At 36.4% G+C, this 23,791-nt stretch overlaps 1 protein-coding gene across 5 annotated transcripts in view; it reads right to left on the bottom strand.

Annotated features, from left to right (window-relative positions):
- The window catches only part of MIS18BP1 (MIS18 binding protein 1), a 66,056-nt gene extending 44,699 nt beyond the window's left edge, over positions 1 to 21,357 (bottom strand). For 2 of the 5 annotated variants that reach the window (XM_031950959.1, XM_031950962.1), the window contains exons 1-2: positions 21,276 to 21,357; positions 18,676 to 18,740 (exon numbers count right to left, since the gene is read on the bottom strand). The gene's annotated coding sequence lies outside the window, so the exon portion shown is untranslated. Of the gene's footprint in view, positions 1 to 6,036; positions 6,149 to 18,675; positions 18,741 to 21,275 lie in introns of those variants that run through there. The other 3 variants (XM_031950961.1, XM_031950960.1, XM_012540077.3) reach the window with 3 other exon arrangements.
- Positions 21,358 to 23,791: the final 2,434 nt, after the last annotated feature.

Here is a 23,791-nt window from a genome sequence, read left to right as displayed (position 1 = left end):
GTCAGCCATATTATTAAATATTATTGTAGACTGTTTAAAATAGGTAGAGTATGCAATGTCTGAGAGTATACCTGCCTAAAAAGACACAGGAACTATACGAACATAAACATAAAACACTTTTTATACAAATACAATTAGAGCTAAATAACTTAAGTAATATTTATTGTTCATAGATAGGTAAAGCCAATATAATTTTTAAAATTACAATTTTACAATAATATACAATACAAATTATTTATTTATGTGATGCCATCTCAATAAATTACTAAAACCTTATCTTTCTTATACACACGAATGTTTAATTGTAGACTTCTTTGTGGGGAGGGTTAGTGGGGAAAAACAAAGTAAAACGTACAAAGCATAAAACAAAAGAAAATTTACAGGAAAGCAAAGAAAAGCTGAACAGCTTTAAAAACAATCTAGTATTTATTATACACATTTTCTTGAAATGGAAATTTATTATTTTATATTGGATCCTCTCATATGTTCTTCATGGCAATTTTTTCTAATTTTGTATTTAAATTTAAAAATTAAAAAAAAGAAATTATAATTGTTCTCTATTTCTTTCATGTATTTATTTCTGGTCTGTTTGTTCCTTTTCATAGGATATATCATATCTTTCACCTGAGGCAGATATTATGCATAGCAGTAGTGTTAAACTCAAAAAAAGATCCCTGTACCCCATATACTGATTTAGAAAACCATAAAGCAATATTATCTATGTTGTACTATATTTTTATTTATTTTGTTAAAACATTTCCCAATTACATTTCTGGTACTTTGTGGCTATCAGACTTCAAACTTGACACCTCTTATAAAGTATAGTTGGGAGAAGACTTCATTATCACAACCTCTTATGACTCTAGTTTGTTCAAAGAGTTTGGAGTAGATAACAATAATAATGTTAATTAGCATTTATATAATACTTTAAGGCAGAGGTATCAAACTCATATGGGGGAGGGAGGGTGGAAGGGTTATGTGTAGCCAGAAAAACTGAATTAGATTAAAATGTTATTGGGAAATGTTTAACATAAGAAAATAGAACATAGCTAGTGTTAATTTGCAGGTTTTCTAAGTCTATAATATGCCCTGCATGGATTTTTTTCTATTTGAGTTTGACACCACAGCTTTTCAACTTTTATCTTAGCTGGTCCCCTTTTCAGACAAGAGTGGAAGCTAATCAGTAGAAAACAGAAGATGCTTCTATTAGAAACCTGCCAATTCCCTATGTGTAAGAGTCAGTTAAACATATAAGAAAATTACTTTCTACTTTATAGAAAACAATGTCATTGTAAATTTTTGTATATTTAATTTACCTATAATGGGAAATGTATAAAGGCCACAGTCCTATTTAGCTATATATTGAAAAATATTTCTCTCTTCACTAAAATCCTCATCAAAATGTGAAAGTGATATTGACTTCCTGAGCAGCTGGCTACTTTCCTAAATTTGCATATGCACCAGAAGGTTGGTAAGTGATAACTATTTTAATCATCACAATTCATTAATTACCACATAGTATTGATTACAATTTTACACTCAAAGTCCTCAACCCAAGGAAATCATGACTCATTATAATATATGCTAAAATATTCTAATTATTGACAACACTAAAATTTAAACCAAATAAATTTTAAGTTAAAAAAAAATCTGGATTATAGTCCAATGAATCTAAATAAGTATATAAACGAAAAATGATGAAGTGAAAAGCACAGTGGAATGGATAAAGGTACTAGACTTAGAGTCAAGAACATATATATGTTTAAATTCTTCCTCTAACACTATCTATTTGATCATAGTCATTTAATGGTTTACTCATTTAAATGATCTAAGCCTCAGCTTTCTCATTTCTAAAAAGTTACTGTTGGGACTAGATGGCCTCTAAAGTCCCTCCCAACTAAAATCTATTATTCTATTAACTCAAAAGACACTTAATTTTAGTTTACTAATCTGGCCTACCAATTCTATATATTTGATATGCAATGAAAGTATGTAAGCTATTTGGGCAGCCCTCAGACCCATTTAGAGCCATGGAATGGGACAGTTGCCAAGTGGCAGCTTTCCTGTCCACTAACCTGTTCCAGGTCACAGATCCAGGATAGACTGAGAAGGGGGAATAGCATTCCTGGTTAGGGAGGCTCTGGGCCATGAATAGAGAAAGTAAGAAATTTAGAAGCTAGCAGCAGTAGGAGACATACTCCAAACTCAGAACAGCACCTCACTTAAAGCACTCAGCCCAGCCATCAAAGGAATAAGGAAGGAAGGAATCCCAGAATGAAGGGAGCCTACAATTCTGCCTCTCCCAACTAACAGAGCTTACCAGGGACTGAGGGGTAGAATCCAGGAGCTTCCACTTGTGTACAAAACCAACCGAGATAAAGAATTTGCAGAGTTCCTATCAGGAAGCAACAATCAAACTTTGCCCTGCATAAAACTATTCTGGAACACTGAAAGCTTCTAGGTCCTCAACTTGTTACTGAGATAACAGATTAAAAAAAATATGAAATACTAAGAAAATAGGACTAGCCTAATCTTTCAGTATAAGTATAGCTGAACTTACCTCTGAAAATGTCAGAAAAATTAAAAAAAAAATTTTTTTTTTAAAGAGAAAAACAACACACTGGGAAGCAGGCTGGAAGAATAGAGAAGCAAAAAACTCAATATAATGAGCAATTAAAACATCTATAAGCAATGCCACAATGTAAATTACAGCTTGGGCATAAATTCAACTAGAATTCCTAGAAAAGATGAAAGCAAGACTTTTAAAAAAGTATCCTTTTTTTATAAATGAGAGCACTAAAGGAAAAAAAATGAAAAAAAGAAATGAAAGCAAAAGAAAAAAGAATTAGAAAGATAATTGACAGTTTAGTACAAATACAAAACTTCAGAGAACAGCTCCCTGAAAATTAGAGTAAACCAAAGAGAAGCTAATGAAGCAACAAGAAATATTAAAAACAAAGTCAAAATGTTGAAGAAAAAAAAAAAATTGACCTGGAAAATGGATTGAGATAAGAAAAACTGAAGATCAATAGACTGGCTGCTACAAACAATAAAAGAACACAGATACAATATTTAAAGAAATAAAAAAATTGCCTATATCTCTTAGAACCAGAAGTCAAAGCAGAAATAGAAAGACTCTATCAGTCACTTTCTAAATAAAAAATGGGAAGAATTTGAGGGAGTATCCATAAATCAGAGAACAGATGAATAAACTATATATAATGCTTTTATACTTTTATCAGAGTAGTAACCAACCACAATTCCAGAGAACTAATGATGAAACATGCTATCCATCTTTTGAAAGAGAGGTAAATGACTCAGAACGCAAAATGATACAAATTATTTTAAAGATACAAGTCATGGTAGAAATTTGTTTTGGTTGACTTTACATGTTTATAAGAAGTGTTGTTTTTCTAAGTTTGTAATTGAAGGGGCAGTTTGGGTAGGACACTGAGAAGGAACATCTTGGTTTAAATTAAACCAATTTAAAACAAATTTATTGCATTATTAGCAAACAAAATATATTTTTTTTAAATCATGATAAATTAAAAGATCAAAGTTGATAATTCTCTGCTCACAAAAGTGAGCTCTCACCTATCTCCCTTGAAAAGGCCATCTCTTCTCATTCTTATCAAGCCCTTACAATACAGCTTCCAACCTCATCGTTCTACTGCGATTGCTTTCTTCAAAGCTACTAATGTTCTCACAATTGCCAAATCCAAAGGCCTTCTCAATCCTATTCTCAAGACTTTTCTTTCTGCAGCCTTCCTTTACCCTCTTCCTTCTAGATGTTATGTTCTCTCTGGGTTCAGGACTCTCGCTACTTGCTTCTGGTTTTCCTACCTAACTGACTGTTCCTTTTCAGACTCCTTTACTGGATCCTAATCCAGATCATGCCCTCTTTAATGATAGGTTTCCAACAGGGTTCTGTCCTTTTCCCTCTATACTACTTTACATGACTTCAATCAGCTCCCCCATGGACTCAGAATCTCTACTGAAGGCATTTTCCTGGTTCCCTATGTTTATGTCAAAGAGAATGCTTTGCTCTGGGCTCCTTAGCTTCAAGTTTCAACTAAAATTTCATCTTCTACAGACAACTCTTAATTCTAGTGCTTTTCCTCTTTTGTTTCCTACAAATAGCTGGTTATATATATATATATATATATATATATATATATATATATATATATATATATATATGTTTGCATGTTGTTTTCCCCATTAGATGGTGACTAATTTAAGGGCAGGGACAATCTTTTGTTTCTTTTTTTTTTATATTCCCAGGGCTTAGCATCATACAGCACAGAGTAGGTGTTTGATAAGTTAAAATCTACCTATCCTGACTTTAGCTCTCTGCTGATCTCTCCATCTACAATTCTTTTTCGGCCATCTCAAACAGGATGTCAAAGAAACATCTTAAACTCAACATGCCCAAAACAGAACTCTTTCTCCCAAACACTACCACCTTTTCCCCTTTCCCTGCTTTTTTTTCCCCTTATTATTTTAGGGGCAACACATCTTCTCAGTCCCTCAGACTTACAGCTAGATATCATCTTGGATTTCTCACTCTCTCCTGCCCATAAGCAAGCTCTTGCCAAGACCTGTCTAATTTCATCTCTTTTCTCCTCTTCCACCATTCTGGCACAAACCCTCACTACCTCATTTCTGGACTACTGCAATAGGCTGCCTCAATTCTCTTCTCACTCCAAACCATTCTCCATTCATTCAGTCACTATGGCAATTGTCCTAAAGTACAAGAGGTCCAACTATGTCAGACTCAAAATCAATAAAACTCCAGTGGCTCCCTACTGCCAGCAGGACCAATCCTCTCTTGGGCACAAGATGCCCTTGAACAACCTACTCCCTTCCCCGCCTAGTCTTCTTTTATCTTATTCTCCTACACACAGTAATAATCCCCTCCTTGATGTTCCATGTACAAGATTCTCCATTCTCAGATCCAGGCATTTTCATGGCGCTGAAATACCCTCTTTATTCAAATTTTCCCACAGATTTCCCTAGCTTCCTTTAAACTTTATTTTTTTTTTCTACAAGAAGCTTTTCCCAAACTTTATTTCCTGGTGTCTGCCCCTTAATTATTATCTATTTATCTCCTATAGGACTTGCTAGTACATATTTGGCTGGAGAAGAAAAGCAATCATGAAAATGCCCTGCCTAAAATAAATTCACTCAAAGCCGTGAGAAAGAAGGAAGGTGGTCTTTCTTCGGAGCCAGGGCAAGCAGGATGAACTTCAGAGTCCTAAGTTTGATGCTGCAAAGGGACTCTAAACCACTGGTTCCAAATTCATCATTTTACAGAGAAGGAAAGTCGCGCTGAGAGCTGACTTGCCCAAACTGCCGCAATAGCTGGTAAATAGGAAAGGAGCAGGATCTGGCGTGAGCTCCCTGGCCCTAGACTACACGCAAATCCAGCACTCTTTTCTTTACCTTACCGCAACAGGGCAAAAAGAGGGGAGGAGAGCGGAATAATCAACAAAAAGTAAGGGAATAAACAGCATTTATTTTGTCCACTGAGTCCCAGGCACCCCGCCCTCTAAGAACTTAAGCCTGTACCTAAGGGAGGGGGAGGAGCCGGCCCGACTCGGGCTACGTCAGAGAGGCCGGCGTCCCGGAGCGGGATACAACTGCCCCCTGTGCAGGCGGCCTTAGGGACCCGGACGTCGAGGAGACAGGGAGAGGGGAGGCCCGAGGCCGGAGCCCCGGAGGCGGGGAAGGGCCGGGAGGGCAGCCCGGGCCGGCGAACAAGTGTCGGAAGGGGGGAAGGGGGGGAAGGCTGAGGCAGAGAGCGTGGAACAGGACGGGAGAGTCGGAACCGCGCTCCGCGCCACGTTTGGACCCGGCTGCCGGACCTCCGTCTCCTCGCCGCCCACCAAGCTGCGGGCGGCCCCGGCCCGCGTAACGAGAAAGCGCTTCCCCAGTCTCGGAGGACCGACCCCAGCCCAGGCCCGCGGCTCCCTCCGCTCCCCGCGCTCAAGCGGAGAGGGCCGCGCAGCCCGCGCCGTGGGCGTGCACACTCACCCCACCCTGCGGCTCGGTTCGGCTCGGGCTGCTCACCTGGCCCGCTACCAACACACACCGGCTTTTCGTACAAACGGCGGGCAATCGCGCGCCCGCCGCCCGCAGGCCCCGGCGATTGGTGCATCGCGACGTCTATCGTCATTACGTCACGGCGCCAGCTTTGGTAAAAGCCTCCCTCCCCCGGGCCCACGCCACACGCCTGTTCGGATTCGGGCGCGCCTGGCTCTCGCGCCCGAGAAGGGTCCGCGCTGGGGGCGTCGGCGTTCCCGGTCTTCGCCTTCTTTCCCGGGACCCAGCTTCCTCTTCCCAGAAGGAAGACAAAATGGGCGAAGAAAGTGTCTTGGAGGCCGGCGGGCGGCGTCCGGGCTCGGGGCGAGCCTAAAACCTCACTCGCCTCTTCCGGGCCGACTTTCCGCCTGGCTTTTTGCCTCTATCGGAGGCTGGCTTTCCTCAGCAGCCCCGAGGCGGTCTCCGGCAGAAGCCGAACGGCTCTTTGAACTTGGAAGCTCCTTAAGGCTCGGCTCGCAGCGTCGGGTCTGGCTGGTAGTGAGCGCCTAAACGCTTGTTGGTCTGAATAAAAAGTTGTGTGTGAGTTGTGACAGCGGTCGCTGGTAGGAGAACCATATTCTTGCAGAAGCCGGGGAGGTTTTAGCTAAATTCTGAAATAGGTACAGGTCAAGTAGGCGCCGAATTCTCGCTCTTCTTTAGAAGCTCGGAGTAGATTCATAAGCCTCCAATAAGTGCAGAAGCAGCTCTCGCCGCTTAAACTTGGGGAGCAGTGCGGGGGAACGGTGCTGAATGAGCGATTAAAATCTCAGGGAATCACTCTAAATGGTCTTGATACTAACGTGAAGGCCTTGGGACAGGACAAAAGCGCTCACTCTGTGAGACTGGGGCAAGTCATCCAGGCCCCACTTCTACTTATGGGCCAAAGGGGGCAGTTGTAGAGCTGATCCGTGTTGTGAAGATTGCATGAAACGATGTGGCAGAAATCACACGGCTAGAGACGGGACCCGTGGGTTGGCATATCCGGGCGTGGCTTCATTGAGGAACATTTACCCACGAAGCGCCTACTCTGGCACACAACAGGCAAAAGAGATAAAGAGGAAGTAGGGGAGAGAGAAAAGGATACCCCAAGTCGGTCTGTTGCTCTGGAAGATAAATGCACGAAGATGAACATACACATAATAAGGAAAGACAGGCTGTGGCCAGACAGAAAAAGCAAGGACTTAAATGCCAAATAGGGTTGCTTTCTTTGCTGAAGAAATATTCTATTGAATATTTCTGTTTTGTACAGGGGAGTGACTATACCGCTGTATACACATATATGCACATATATGTAATATGTGCATTTTAGAAGTGTCAATTTGGCAGCTTTGTTAGAAGACATTGAAGAGGGGGAAAAATAGATGCAAAGAGACCTTTAGGAGCCTATTTCAGTAGTCCAGTCAAAATGTGATAAGGGTGTCTGATTATAAAAGGGAAAGGTGACAAAACTGGAAAGATGAAGAGCTAAAATTGGTAACAGGCAAATAACTGTCTGGATAGGGAGCTGGGGTGGTTAATGAGAGTGAAGAATCTCCAAGGATGATACTTATGTAAACCTGGATAACCCATAGAATGGTGTGCCTTCGGCAGGAGAAATTTTTGTTCAGTTATGTCCGACTCTTGTGACCTCATTTAGGGTTTTCTTGGTGAAGATACAGAACTAGTTTGCCATTTTCTTCTCCAGCTATGACTGAGACAAACAGGATTAAAGGACTTGCCCAGGATCATGCAGCTAGTTAAGTGCCTGAGGAGAGATTTGAATTCAGGAAGATGTCTCTGACTCCAAGCCCTATCTATATTCTATCCACTGAACTGCCTAGCTGCCCCAATAGAAAGAAACAGGGAAATTCAAAGAAAGAATGGTTTGAAGGAATGCAAAAAATTCTATTTTGGACATGTTGAGTTTGAGATGTCTGTGGGAAATCCAAATGAAGATATCCAATAAGAAGAATTTTTAATAATAATCATTTAATAATACAAGAACGATACAATAAGATTCAGGGGCAAGATGTGATCATGATCATATCCTTAATACTAAAGTTATCATTTACTTAGATTTTGAACATAATGTTTAATTTTTAAAATTGCCTATCTTTATAAAATAACTGATTTATTTTAAGACCAAAAATGTTATATTAAACTATGCAAGCAGATTTTTTGTTGTTGCAAACAACAAAACACCAGTGTGCTCACACACACACACACACACGTATTAAGACAGAATAGATATATATTTCCCTCCGAGTTATTGTTTTATGAGAGTTTTCTGCTTTCTCCAAATAATTAAGATAATTTGTGTGTAAAATACTATGTTAAATGTACATGTTGCTTTATTTCTTATTAATTTTTTCAACTGTGTATGCATTGATTACAACCGTATTAAATTTCAGGGGGGAATGAGTACAATAAATAACATTAAATAGAAGGGGAAGGAATCCTCAAGAAGAAGATTGGGAGGATGCTCCCAGAACTAGGGGAAAGGAAAAGGGGAAAATGATAAAGTATTTTTGTTATGAATGTCCAGAAAACAACAAGATGAAGGATTTAAAGTATGCGTTTAAAGTTTGATTTTTCTTGCTAGAAAGGATCTCTTAATTATAATACCATCTTACAATTGGACTTAGTATTTTAATTGTATTTATCTTGTCATTTTGTCTGTCTGCATCTCTGTGTTGGCAGGATGTCTGTGTCATGTTTGTGCTATGAGCAAGATGCTGTTATCTTGAAAGATTTTAAATGCAGCCAGAAAGAAAAGCTTCTAAAAGGCACGGATAGGAATAACACTGGGAAAGATTAGCATCTCTAATTCCCATCTTTAAAAAAATTAAGTGGAAGAGGATAGAAATGTCAGATAATGGTAAAAAAGAAATGAGACATGCAGTTTTTAAAGGGACTTTCATCAAAGCCCATTAAAGGGATCTGTATATAGAAAGGTAAATGAGAAAATTTATGTAGGGATGAAAAAAGCATAGACTGAAAGGGACTTGGGAGTTTGGGAATTTTTGAAAAAATGGAACAAAAGTCTGCCCCCACTTTAAAAACTCTAGCCAGCATCTGCATTCAGAAAGACAACTATGGGGACTAAATGTAGCTCACACCACAATACTACACACACCACGATATTACACACACACCACCGCCACACTACAATCACCATTTTTGTTGTTTGCTTACTTTCCCCCCACCCCCATTTATCTGATTTTTCTTGTACAACATAATAAATGTGGAAATATGTTTCAAAGAATTGCACTTGGGTTACTTGATATGTAGGGGAGAGGGGTAGAGGAAAGGGAGGGAGAAAAAATTTGAAACGCAAGGTTTTGCAAGGGTGAATGTTGAAAACTATCTTTACATGGATTTTGAAAATAAAAAGGCATTAAAATTTTTAAAAAACAAAAGCAAAACAATAAAAAAGTTGTCATTAAAATATTTTTAAGGGAAAATATTAAATTAGGAAATTCAAAGGATTTGAAGTAAAAACTGGCACTTAACTCTTGGGGAAACAACAAAGTAATTTTGTTTGAATGAAATATCTAGTTAGAATTTAGGTATTTTTACAAACTAAAGTTCAGATTACTTTTACAATAACTTTTGAATTGGTATGTGTTGAAATTGGAAACTTGATTGTACATTATATGAGACTCCTATTTATTTTTGTGATAGATTCTGTTATAGCTGAATTTTAAGAATTGCCTTTTCTCCCTGAAATAAAAAGGACATTTGTTTAAGATAATAGGTTAGAAAGCCTCCTGAAAACTCTCAGATGTAATATATAATAGCTTAGGGGCAAGAAAATCCTGCCACTTGAGTCCACTACTGAATGATGAGACTCAGTGAATACTAACTGATCAGTAGTAATGGGTGTTTTCTGAGATTGTAGAACCCAGATTGGTCTTGTTATCCGGTAACCTGGATGTTATTAAGAGTATAAATTGGAAAAGTAACAGGTGGAAAATGTGTTTAAAATCTATTATCAGCCTTGCTAACCCAGTAAATGTAATTTAGAAAACTAGGTATTCCTTTGCTTGTGAATTAAAAGAAAATTACAGCCAATACCATTTGAACTATTACTTATGACAACTCTAAGGTTGTTAACTAAGTTATTTGTAGTTATTATGTTAAAACCTAAAAATGGTAATTACTGGGTGTGGAATAAGAGGGATGAGTGAAGCAGCATCAGGAGGACACTGCAGTAGACTGAGGAAGGAACTAAGTAAAAAAAAAAAAAAGGATATTGAAAATTTCTCCCTATTGGAGAGATGGGGAAGTAGGAAGAGATGTCACAGAGTAGAGTAGTCAGACTACCTATTATTACTCTGAGAAGAATGGACATTTCAGGAGAGGGTGTCCAAAATTAAAGGAGGTGGCAAAGGTGGTGCCTTCCTACTTATTGAGGAAGATATGAAGTAGGGACATGTAGAATTCCTTCTTTCTAAACCCACTGGGAACCCCTAGTAAATTTGAAGGATGGTACTGACTGGAAATAAAAAGGAGATTCCATGTACCCATTATAGAAGTCACTCCTGTATATGGGAAAAACCAAAGGATAAATGTGCAAATTTTATATCTCAGAGGTGGGGAGTAATTTGTTAGGAACAGATTTGATTATATAATTAAGATTGGAATTAAAGGTATTGAACCATCAGTAGTAGTTAAAATGCATCCTCTTTTGGTAGAATATGAATGGTAATGATTCTGATAATGGAACATACTTTATTTCTAAGGTTTTATAATAATGGGGGAGGATTGCAGATTGAGTGGCAATTCCATATACTTTGTTATGTGCCTTCATCAAGGAAAGTGGAAAGAATGAATCAGATCCTTTTGTTTGGTTTTTTTTTTTTATTGAAGTTTTTTATTTTCAAAACATATACAAGGATAATTTTTCAACACTGACCCTTGAAAAACCTTGTATTCAAATTTCCCCCCTGTTCCCTCACTTCTCCCCATGGTAAGTAATCTAATATATGTTAAACATGGTAAAATTATTTGTTAAATCCAATATAAGTATACATATTTATACAATAATCTTGCTGCACAAGAAAAATCAGATCAAAAAGGAAAAAAAAATGGCAAAGAACAAAATTCAAGAAAACCACAATAAAAAGTGAAAATTCTATGTTGTGATCCACCCTCAGTTCCTACTGTCTTCTCTCTGGGTCTAGATGGCTCTCCATCATAAGACCATTGGAACTGGTTTGAATCATCTCCTTGTTGGAAAGAGCCATGTCCATCAGAATTGATTGTCATATAATATTAATGTTGTCGTGTATAATGATCTCCTGGTTCTGCTCATTTCACTCAGCATCAATTCATGTAAGTCTCTCCAGGCCTTTCTGAAATCATCCCGCTGGTTGTTTCTTACAGAACAATAATATTCCATAACATTCATATACCATAATTTATTCAGCCATTCTCTAATTGATGGACATCCACTCAGTTTCCAGTTTCTTGCTACTACAAAAAGGGCTCCCACAAACATTTTTGCACATGTGGGTCCCTTCCCTCCTTTTTAAGATCTCTTTGGAATATAAGCCCATTAGAAACACTACTGGGTCAAAGAGTATGCATAGAGTGATAACCCTTTGGGCTTAGTGAATCAGGCACTTAGAAACATTACTAAATTGATGTTATAGACTAAATTGCCTTGGACCAAATTTTGGCCTATTGTTTTGTTAAAGAATTAGAAGTGCCCACAGAGGGGTTTGGGGCTTTCCCCATATAAGATGATGTTGTCTGATTTATTTTATTTGGGAAGGAAAAGGGAATATGCTCTTTTAAAATAAAAATACAAGTTTTTAAAGAATTGTATACTGGCAATGTCCTCATGCCTTTCAGCCCTTAGGAAACAAGACCTGCTGGCCCAGATAATACTTTTGGAGTTTTCAGTTCCAGGAGACTGGGTCCTTAAGTCCTGTAAGGAACAGAGTGGGAAGGACTTTATCAGATGTTACTGATGATGGAGACTGAGAAGGGATGGACTTACTACATTAGGGATGAAGGATCTATGGAGGAAACGCAAGAACAGCTTATTAAGTATAATTTATAACCTCTAAAATTGACTTTGCCCTGGGGCAATTAGGAATATTTTTGTGGGGGGAGGGGCATAGATATATCACATGCCACAAAAAGCCCTAAAGATAGTTAGGGAGAATAGGTAGGAACATTAAGCTCAGTCCCTTCTCTGGGATCCCTGTTGATTACCTTAATTTGAAAGCTTGCTGTGTTTCTTGAAAATGATCTTGTCAGTCCTGGGAAAAGAGCTTGTTTGGGTGTTATAGTTCCCTGACAAGTAATAGGCTAATTGAGAATCTTTTAAGTTTGTTATATATAGAAATGCCTTCTAATGATTGCCTTCCTTTTATACCAGGATGAATTTAAACTTGAGAGAGAAGGAAAAAAGGGAGTCAAAGATGTTAAGTGAAATTTTTTATGGATGTGAGGTTTGGTAAACTTTAATTGTTTGTATTTGAGTCATCCTAAAACTGTTTCCAATGTTTAAAAAGAGTCTGAGAACAAAAGTCTATGTTTTTGTCTCTTTGAACATGGTTAATAACTGAACATGTTTTTACTATAGATAGTTTAATAAAATTTGATTTTTTTATATATACAATTTAGAATTTTTATATTTCTACAACCTGAATCTTTGAGTTATTGGTTTTTGAGCATCTTTAAGCAAAATGATACATGTAATATTGAACTTAAAACTATCTACTTAGTTATGTTAAGATAAACTGTGAATTTTCTGGGATGAATCTGTTATCAGTGTAAGATTATAGTCAATACTTATTTAGAATATTTGATCCTTGAAAGCTAAACGTACCTGAAGTTTTGATTAACTAAACTTGCTATTTTAGATGAAATCTCTTGGGATTATAACTGATATTTTTGAATTCAGGTATGATTGTCTGATGAATCATCAAGTCAGTAATTCACTATCTTAAAGAAATATGCCACAAGCTATTAAGAGGAATATGATTCTGAATTGTGGAGATCTATATCTGGACAAGAGTTGGGAGGACAACCTTGACCTTTGCTTAAGGTGGGAGTCTTCTGAGTTAGTTTTCCCATTGTGTTCCTTTGAATAGGAATCTACCTTATTATTGAGTCTGGCTATAAGGTGGAATTGTTACTGCATGATTGGTTGTAAACAGTGATTATCATCTTGTCATATTTTGATGCTATTATAATCATGCTCCTGCTTTTTCATTCTTATAGCAAGTTTCTATAATCAGAGAAAAGGGGTCAATAGAAGCCATGAACATTATTCAAATATATAAGATCTTATAGTTTTCAATCTGAAAATATGTAGTCATCATATTCTAATAAGTAGTCATCTGTTATTAGTTGCTTATGTCTGTATGAAGTAAAGTCCTTAAAGGTTTCGAAATAATGTAAGAATAATTGAAATATTCTATTGATTATTGACGTTAGATCTGAAAAATCTTCAGTATGGTTTAGAGAAGAGAATTTCAATGCAACCAATTTTCTTAAGAGGGATGTAATTTAATGGGCTATTTGTATTATACCTCAAGGAAAGAGTAAATTTTATTCAAGTTTGCTACTAATATGGGAATAACATTTGTTTGTCCTGGGTGTTCTGAGTCACAAACATATGTTCCTATAAATAACTTCTTTGATATGAAAAGCTGCTGGCTTCTCCAAGCCATCCTATAGCACTCCTTTGTGGGCTAGTCTTTCTATCTCAAATAACCCTCACTAGATGCTTGTTAGATTTGTTTTCTTCTAGGTTTTGGTTAATTACAGATAAATTGATTATCTTCAGAGATCTTTACTCAAAACCCACCCTCTCAAGCTCAACTCTACTCTCCCTTCCAGCTTGAAGTAGCCACAACTCCTGTGGAAGACTGAGATCTCCAGCCCCCAAAGGACAGAAAGTGGGGGAGATGATGAGTCAGAGCTGAGCATCTACTCAGAGCCATGTATCTACCTAACGAATGTGGAACATATTATTATTATCATCATCCTGATTGGGCCAAGTTTATTGAATTCCTTTGTGAGTCTTATTCCTTCAGGGTTATGAGTTTTTAGCTTAAAGGGAAATGTTAAATGAGAATAGTTACTTTTGAAAAAGATCAAAATATAAATGAAGTATGTGAGATGATGTTTAAAAGGTTCGAAGAAGGGGCAACAGAAAAGATTTGGAAATTAAATCCCTATTAAAAAGAAATGGGGGAATTGCAAGAAATACTGAAAAGTTAGGTTTCTGTAGAATGTTGCAAGCTCAATTGCCATTGATCAATGAGTTTTCAGAAGGATAAAGTAATTTAACTTAAGAAATTCTGAAAATGGGGGCTTGAAACTGGCTTAAACCAGCTAGAATCGATGATCAGGAGAAGACTTTTCTTGGAGATAGTTGCCATTTTTTGAACATGGGATGTATGGACTGGAAGGAGGAACATGTCTAGGAGCAACATGTAAGAAGTAGATAAGGAAGACTACAACCCAGAAGGGAACTGACCAATCTGTTCTCTGAAGGGAGGGGCTGTGCTAACTGTGCCACTTCCAGCCAGAAATGTCCAATTCCTCTGGACTCTCTGTAATAATTTTCCTTGATTCCTAAATTTTTGTCAAACATGTTTCTAACACAGGTATATTTTTTTTTTGTGTGTGTGTATATATATATATATATATATATATATATATACACACACACACACACACACACACACACACACACACACACACACATAGCCAAAGACTGAGAAATGATAGCTAATGGGGTATCCCAAAAATCTTAAGTTTATAAGTCATTAAAATTTAAAACTGCACTAAGACTCTTTTGGGATATCCTTTAGAGTCCATATAGAATAAATGGAAAGTTGATACTCTCAGAGGTGAATATCAGTAAGGTATAAGTACAATTATTTACAAAAACAAATGCAAGTAATTTTTGTGAATTTACTGTCTTCCTCTAGTAATTTATCTCAATTTGGTGTGGAGGATATTGGATTTTTTTTTTTTTTTTGGATAATCATGTCATTTTAAAATCATGTCAGTAGTTTTTTTTTATTTATTTGGATATACCTTATTAATCTAACTAGCATTTTTCTTTTTTATTTAATATTTTTTCCAGTTGCATTCAAAGTAAAATTTAAAGATTTTTGAGTTCTAGGTTCTCCCCCTTATCACCACCCACAATTAAAAAAACACATGTGAAGTTATGGAAACATTTTCTATAAAAGCGAAGGTGTGAAAGAAAATATATATCTCCTGTCCTAATGAAAATAAAAACCTTCAAGAAAAATTAAGTTAAAATGTTTAACATATATTGCTTGCCATCTAGGGTAGAGGGGGATGGGGAAAGGGGGGAAAATCTGAAACAAGGCTATGCAAGAGTCAATGTTGAAAAATTATCAGTGCATATATTTTGAAAATAAAAAGCTTTAAATTTTTTTTTAATTTATAAAGAAAAATTAAGTTAAAAATAGAGAAAAAAGAATGCTTTGATCTGTATACAGACACAATCAGTTCCTTCTCTGGATATGTATAGGATTTGTCAACATGAATTCCTTCAGAGTAGTCGTGAGTGATTGAATTACTGAAAACAATAGTCATTTTACAGCTGGTCATCCCAAAACATTGTTTAGCTAACATTTCTACAACTGTATCAAATAGGAGTAAAAATTTCAATACATATTAAGTATTCCTTGTTCACTAAAGTGCCAGGTTTCCAAAGACAAAGCTAAAAATAATCACCCAATGCTTAGCAATTGCTGCCAAATTATGGGGGAAATAGAAAAATTTGGTAGCTGAGAGAACAAAGTTCAGGAGAGGTCAGAAATAGGAGGTTAGTAATGAAAAGAAGAGGTCCGTTTCATCTATGGATGAAACAGTTAAAATAAATTTTAAAATGAAGAATATCATCAAACTTGATGATGGCCTTACTCTTCAGTAAAATAGGTTAGGGTTTAAGAGAGGAGGTGAGAAAGCAGTTAGGTGACGCAATGAGTAAATCACTAGTCCTCGAATCAGGAGGTCCTAAATACAAATCTGGCCTCAGACATTTAGTAAGCTATGTGGCCCTGAGCAAGTCACTTAACCTGTATTGCCCCCAAAAAAAGAAAAAAGGAGGGAAAGGAAGAGCATAGAGGTGAGATTGGTGGGATTAGAAAGCTGAGAAGAGTTAGGATTTGAAATTTGTTAATCACATCTGAGTCTTTGTGAGCTCTTGGACCATAGCACACCAATACTGTCCATAAAATTTTCAATTGGCAAAGTCACAGTGGTTTGCCATTAAGCAAACAGAAATTTTTCTGACTCCACCTACTCCTCCTTCTTGTTACATGTAATCAATGAAGTAAATATGGCTTGTACATGTCATAGCATTAGATTATTGACTGATTATTTCTTTTGATAGGCAGAGGTTAAATGAGTATATTTTTAAATGGGTCACATCTGTACATGTATTTTTAGATCTGTATAATTTTAATTTAATTTAGAGAAGTCTGCTTAGATGTCTTTATTTTCTTGATACAGTGAAACTGAACTGAGTAAATGATCTGGATCTCTAGTATTATGTTGTTGTTGTTGTTTTTTTTTTTTTTTCTTTTCTTTACCCTTAGGAGTCCTTGGCAGAATCTACAGCGATCCAACTTGTAAGTCCAGAGACTTGAATGCCTTTCAGTGAAACATATTTGAAATACTACTTCCCTACAACAAAAAACTCCCCTAGAGAAATATTACTTTTCTTGTAGTTCCTCATTATACCTCAAGATCTTGTTTTACAGAATCAAGTTGGAGTCTTGAGGTCTCCAACTATGACCAGAAATGAAACTTATTAAGAGATATTACACAGATCATGATAGTTTCAGTACTAGGATGTACAGGACCAAGGGCTCAAAAGACACAGCTCAAGACAAGTGCTTTGGTGTCCATGGTCTGAGATTCACGTAGACCAGGTCTGGCTTTTCTCAGCGCCAGAGTAATTTCTGGCCATCCTGTCCTGTCTCCTGGCTTTGAGAGAATAAGGAAGCAATGAACTTGGTAAATGATATGATATGAACCATGTGCTTGAGGACAGAGGTATGATCAAAAATTGAAAGCTGGGGTGCGAAGAAGGGGGAAATGATCCTAAGCTGGTAAAGATAGTCCCTTGATCAATCAAGTGAATATTGTATGATGTATTTAGACAAGAAGCCATCTTAGAAATCGTCTAGTCCAACTTTAAATTTACAGATGATAAAACTGAGGTTTAAATGAGTTTTAATGACATGCATAAATATGTTGGAGGCTTCAACACAGGGCATATATATTATATCTTTAATTCAAATATCTTTTTCAATGTGTGTGTGTATCAACAATTAAAAACCAATTTTGACCATTCCTGTTGAGCACAATTCCCTTGTAATCCAAAAACCACAGAGAGCTTCTAAAAACCTATGTTGTTTGTGTCTTAAATAGTATTTCTGAAATTTTGTGAAAAAATTTCATTCAGTTATAGGAATTGAGAGAAAACCTTATTATATCGTTTGACTCCAGCCCTGCATCTGAGAGACTGGACCATTTCTACCTTTCAAGGAATTACACCAGTTTGTTCTTCTTCACACAACTTGAAAAAATCACTAATCTTTCTTCCAATTAGAAATTCAAATTATCCATTTTAACTAACTGTCCATGTTTGATTGTTGTAAATGTATAAATTCTGTCTCCCCTTGTAATCCAGGTCTAGTACCGAAACTGAGGAAGGCTAATGGTCTGGATTTGTTAAGCAATTGGCATACATTGCTTAATAAGTTGAAAAGCTTAGAAGTTACAAATTGTTTCTTAAGTCATTTTGTCTTTCACCCAACACAAATGCTGCCTCTTATCTTCTTGCTGTTCTTCCTTAGTCCCCTCAAGATTCTATATTTCTCCAAAAAGGAAACACTGAAAACAAGGGAATGCCCGCCATGTTTTTGATACCCAGGTCTTAAATGAATTGTACTTTTTTTTTCTCTTTTTCTCCTGAGATGCAATATTTTTCCAAAGCATAGCATCTCTTCTCAGCTGGGTCATATCCAGGAACCAGAGTACAAATTCTTTATGTCCCCCAGAAATTGCATTTATTTGATTAATTTGTAAGTTTTATAGTAAACATCCCTGCATTTATTTGATTAATTTGTGAGTTTTATAGTAAACATCCCTTATGGATAAGAGAGCCAAAAACCCAAGAAAGTATATAAAATACTGCATGATCCAGGGGACTAGAGAAACAGTGTTGGCAATTAGATCCAATTAGGTAACTTTTCCTTAGTTGAAAAGGTTTCTATTTGTTTCTGTCTATGGCCAACATAATTATCAATTATCAATTAAAGGCTGCTGAACCTTTACAAATTAATCTGTCACAAGACTGTGACTAAATCCCAAGCACTGCTACCCAACCAGCAACTAGATCCAAGCACAAAATGATCAGGAGATAATTTTCACAGCATTTAGCCACTGAAATTAGCCAAAAGTGTCACCAAAAAGGAGATAAAAGACTGAAGATCTCGTTTTAAACAAGTGTGGATGGAGGTCAAGAAGAACTTTGTATTGATCTGCAGAAAGTGTGCTGTATTTCTACCCATGTTGGTACCAGGTCACACTTACATATGGTGAAATTATCTGGAGAAACATTTCTATTCTTCAGTTTATCTGGGGGAATGAATTCTTTACTGAAAGAAAGAAAAGGAAAAAACAAATAAGAGAAAGGATATGAAAAAAATGGAGAATTCTAACCTATGTTGGGAAGTAAAGGAGTGTGATAGAGAAAAGGAAGAGGGGAAAAAAAGACCATTGAATGTGTGCAGTTAATCCATTATGTGTGTTGGAGAAGGGCCTGGACCATCTCAAACAGCTTGGGTACCAAAGAATAAAGTTAGAGATTCACAGGCTGCATCAGCTTAGAGATCAGGCCCCCAGCAAGAAAGAACAAATGGATAAAGATATATATATATATATATATATATATATATATATATATATCTTTACCCAATGTACCCAATGCTAATGGCAATGTCAGGCCATTGGACAAAATATAGTCTGAGTGAGCCCCATATTTTAACTGCAGGAGACAATGAGGTCCTCCTTTAAACTGTCACCTGAAAATTATTCTCATCAGCAAATTGCCTGCAGGCCAGCATCCAATCACCTGAAAACCATTACCAGAAAACCTCATTTCCCAAAAATGCTATAATGGAAAGAGGAGGAGATGACACTTATTTCCTCATTGAAATGTCTACCAATCAGGATTGTCTTATTCTCATATGTAAATTGTTCTACTACTCTACAAAAGCTGCCCTGGTGCCAGTAAACTAAAATCCTTTTTGTCTTTATTTCCTGACTGCCTTTAATTAACTAAAGTGAGGCCTGAACCAGAATTTCCCTATCATACTGGAAAGCAGAGTGAAAATCAAAAAAAAAAAAAAAAAAAAGATTTTGACACTTTAGAGCACAGGGCTGAATTTATTAATAAGATGAAAAATTTAAAAGAAAATAAAAAGTTTTGCATTTAGGTTCAAAAATTCAGCTTCTAACGATACAGTGGTTAGATAACAATCTGAGAAAAATATCTGGGGTATTTAGTGAATGTGAGACTCAATAAATATCAACAATTTAATAGTTATTGTGAATCAACACTGTGTGCAATGTATGGAAGCAGTGTGATACAGTGAAAAGGGTATTTGCTCTATGGTCAGAGAGCATGGATTCAAGTCTTGTCTCTTACTATTTTTGTGACCTTGGGTTTAATCGACCTGGACTTCAGTTTCCTCATTTGTAAAATGAAAGGATTGTTAAATCTAAATAGTCTTTGAGGTACTTTCAAGTTCTAAATCTTTGAATCTATTTGTATGATGCAATGCAGCAGTTCCCCACCCAAACCTTTAGAGGGCATAAGTTTCTGAAATAAGGAAGTGATAATTGAACTATCTTCCTTTTGGTCAGGCTGTATTTGAAGTTGTTTTTTCATTTCTGGGCATCACTTTCTTGAGAGGACTCAATAAGCTGTAGAGCACCCCAAAGATGGCAGCCATGTAGGCAAAGGACTTTGAACCCAGAGACAAGTAGGGAGTAGGAACTGAGGATGTCTGGTCTGGAGAAGAGAAGATTCAAAACCGGGAGAGAGGGGAGCATAACAGCTATTTCCAAGTATTTGAAAGGCTCTCACATAGAAGAATAATTTGACTTTTTCTAGGTAGACCCAAAGGACAGAACCAAAAGCAATTAAAGAGATAAACTTAATGATCAGAGCTGTCCAAAAATAGAACAGGGTAGGAGATTCTTTTCCTTTGGAAATCTTCAAGCAGAAGGTGTGGGACCATTTTTCAGATATGTTTTAGTTTGGGGGGGAGAGTATGTGTGGGAAGGAGGTCTCCTTTTGGGTTTAATTTGGAATAGATTGCTTTCTGAGATTTCCTTCTAAGATTCTGTAATTCTCTGGGAAAGGTAAGATATGTGAGCAATTAGACATCATGATTAGTGAAAACTGATTTTCATCAAAAAATGTGTTATTTAATCATTTAGTCATGTGTGATTCTTGATGACCACATGGACCACAGCACGCCAATACTGGCCATAGAGTCTCCTCAGCAAAGATACTGCAGTGGGTTTGCCATTTCTACAGTGCATTAAGGCAAGCAGAGGTTGAGGGACTCGACTCAAGAGTCACACAACTTGTAAGTGCTTTAAAGGTCAGATTTGAACTCAGGCCTTCTTGACTCCAGGCTCTACCTACTGAGCCACCTAACTACCTCATCAAGAACACATCATACAGAATCTCAATTGTTTTGGACACAGTAATATTATTTATAGAACAAGATAATACTTTAGATATAATATGCCTAAATTTCATCAAAAAAAGAATTATAATGTCACACATCCCCCAAGGAAGCAAAACTCATCAGTCAACCTCTATAGCCTGTGCCACATTGCAGATTAAACTAAATTTATAGGATTCACAGATAAGACTGAGAACTTACATGTCAAGGAGTCAGGGACATCTGAGACACTTATCTAAGGAATACTTAAGGCCTTAAATAAATTTCACATTCCATGGGACAGATTTTGATCAAGTGAAGTTACTATTAACTAAAAGTTGGAAGAATAAAAGGAAATTTAAAATTCTCATGACAATATAAAATGTCATATGACTAGATGAGCATGAGATTCTGGAAAGGGGCTCATGGGTAGAGAAAAGGATGAGGGCATACCTGTCTCATTTCGGAGTGATGGTTAACGTTATTTAGGTCTCTGCAGAGCTGAAAAAAGTTGAGCCAGGAGTGGAGTTGTACTAATTCATTCCTTCAGTGAGCTTCATAATAGGCTCTCCCAAATGCTTACATCATAAAGGCTGAGTTTACTTTGTGTCTCTAGAGCAACAACTGAAGGAAGAGGAGGAGAGGAAAGCGAAGTATCTGACACAATTTCCCATACTATGTTTATGGACTAGATAGGTAACTGTAGGCTCTATGTTAGTACAATTAAGTAGAGTGGACATTGTTTGAAAATGACCAAACCCAAAGCACCTGTTGATGGATTAATATTATCAAGGAGGGAGATAACTTTTTTCCTTTATTTTTTCTGGTTACACATGTATATTAACTTTTAAAATATACATTTCTTTATGAATTATGTTGAAAGAGAAAAATAAGAACAAAAGGGAAAAACCATGGGAGAGGAAAAAAACAGAAAAAAGAAGTGAACATAGCATATGTTGATTTACATTCAATTTCTCTCTGGATGCAGATGACGTTTTCTATCCAAAGTTTTTTGGGCTTGTCTTGGAACACTGACTTAATAAGAAGAACCAAGTCTTTCATAGTTGATCATCATATAATCTTGCTGTTACTGTGTATTATGTATTTCTGGTTCTGCTTCACTCATTCTGTTTTCCTCAGCATCAGTTCGTGTAAATCTTTCTAAGTCTTTCTAAAATCAGCTTGTTCATTTCTTATAGAAAATAATATTCCATTACCTTCATATACCATGACTTGTTCAGCCATTCCCCAAAAGATGGGTATCTACTCATTTTCCAATTCTTTGCTACCACAAAAAGAGCTGCTACAAACTTTTTGTACATGTGGGTCCTTTTCCCCAAGGAGGGAGATTTCAAATGGTTTATTCTGGGTCCTCTGCTATTCAACATTTTTATTTATAACTCGAATGAAAATGTTAAGCAGGACTACACTGGACCTTCCCTAAGGTTCTCCAATATTCTTAAGGAATCTCAGGAGTATATAATTTTTTGACATGGGTTCCAGCCCTGACTAATGGCACTCTGCTGTTTGCCCTATTTTTACCCTTTCCTTACAGTTTATTTTTCTACATCCCACCCTATTTCTTCCATAATATTCCTATCTGTCACCATCCCCTTTACTGAATCTATTTATCTTATCACTCTTTTAGTTATACTTATGTTCTCTGATCACCTTACCTAGTATTGTCAGCATTCTTCCCCCATCTCTGTCCCTTTCTCAATCTTCCTTTCACATCTCTTAGTCTCTTTTCAGATTACAATTTTGTCTTTTTAGTGGTTACCCATATGTTGGATGCCTCATAGGTTTTTTATTTTATACTTCATCATCTACTTAGAGGACATTGTTTTTCTTGGTTTGCTTTGCTACTATGGAAAATAAATTTGTATTGTCTTTTGGTTTCAGATTGGGATAGTAGGCCTGAGACTCAAGAATCAATTCCAAAGCAGAACATTTCTAAACACATAGAATCATCAGATTGATCAAGAATATAGACTGCAGAAACATAGAGAAATTTCTCAACCTGGGATAACATGGAAAAAAATCCTTTTCCCATGAGTGAGGTATCAAGGAAGTATTGATATCTGTCTTCTCTGACAAAAAAAAACCCATGAAGAAGAGATACCATGAATATAATGAATGTGGGAAAGTTATTTTTAATAATTTATCCCTTCTTGAACATGCAAGAGAATCATACTAATGAAAAACATTACAAATGTGATGAGTTTGGAAATGTTTTTATTGAACTGCTTATCTACTCAACATTAAAGAATTCATACTAGAGTCCCTATGACTGTAATGAGTGTGGGAAAATCTTCATCTTGAAAGGTATTATTAACATCAGCCAACACATGCTGAAGAGAAGCTTCATTAATGTAATAAATCTGGGAAAGCATTCTTTGTCTTCTTATCCCTCTTCTGATATTAGAGAATTAATGGTTGAGGAAAATGTTATAAATGTATTGAATGTAGGAAAGTCTTCAATCAGAGAAGCCATCTAATCATCAGCATCTTAAAAATTCATACTTGATTTGAATATGCTGCTATAAATATTTTGGAATATATGGGGACATTCTTCTTATCAATGGCTTCCTTGAGACTTAAACTCAGTAATGGAGTCTTTTATTCAAAGGGTATGAGCATTTTAGTTACTTTATTTGCATAATTTCAAATTGCTTTCCAAAATGGTTGTATTTCATCCCCCCACTAACAAAGTATTAGTGTCCCTATCATTCCATAACCCATTCAACATTGACTATTGCCATTTTGGGAGGGAGAAGGTCGTCTTTGCCAATTTGCATGGGATAAAGTAAAACTTCTAGTTTTAAACTAAACTAAAGTTAGTTAACTAAAGTTAAAGTAGTAGACTACTTTATTTTGTGAAAGACTTTTTTCTGCCTCTATTGATATGATCATGATTTTAGATCTTTGGAGATTTTATTTTATTAATTATACCGATTACTTTAAAATGT

Source organism: Sarcophilus harrisii, chromosome 2 (genome assembly GCF_902635505.1).
Source record: "Sarcophilus harrisii chromosome 2, mSarHar1.11, whole genome shotgun sequence".
NCBI classification, from domain to species: domain Eukaryota; kingdom Metazoa; phylum Chordata; class Mammalia; order Dasyuromorphia; family Dasyuridae; genus Sarcophilus; species Sarcophilus harrisii.
Note: the sequence above shows the minus strand (reverse complement) of the source record. Positions and strands in the feature narration are given on the sequence as shown.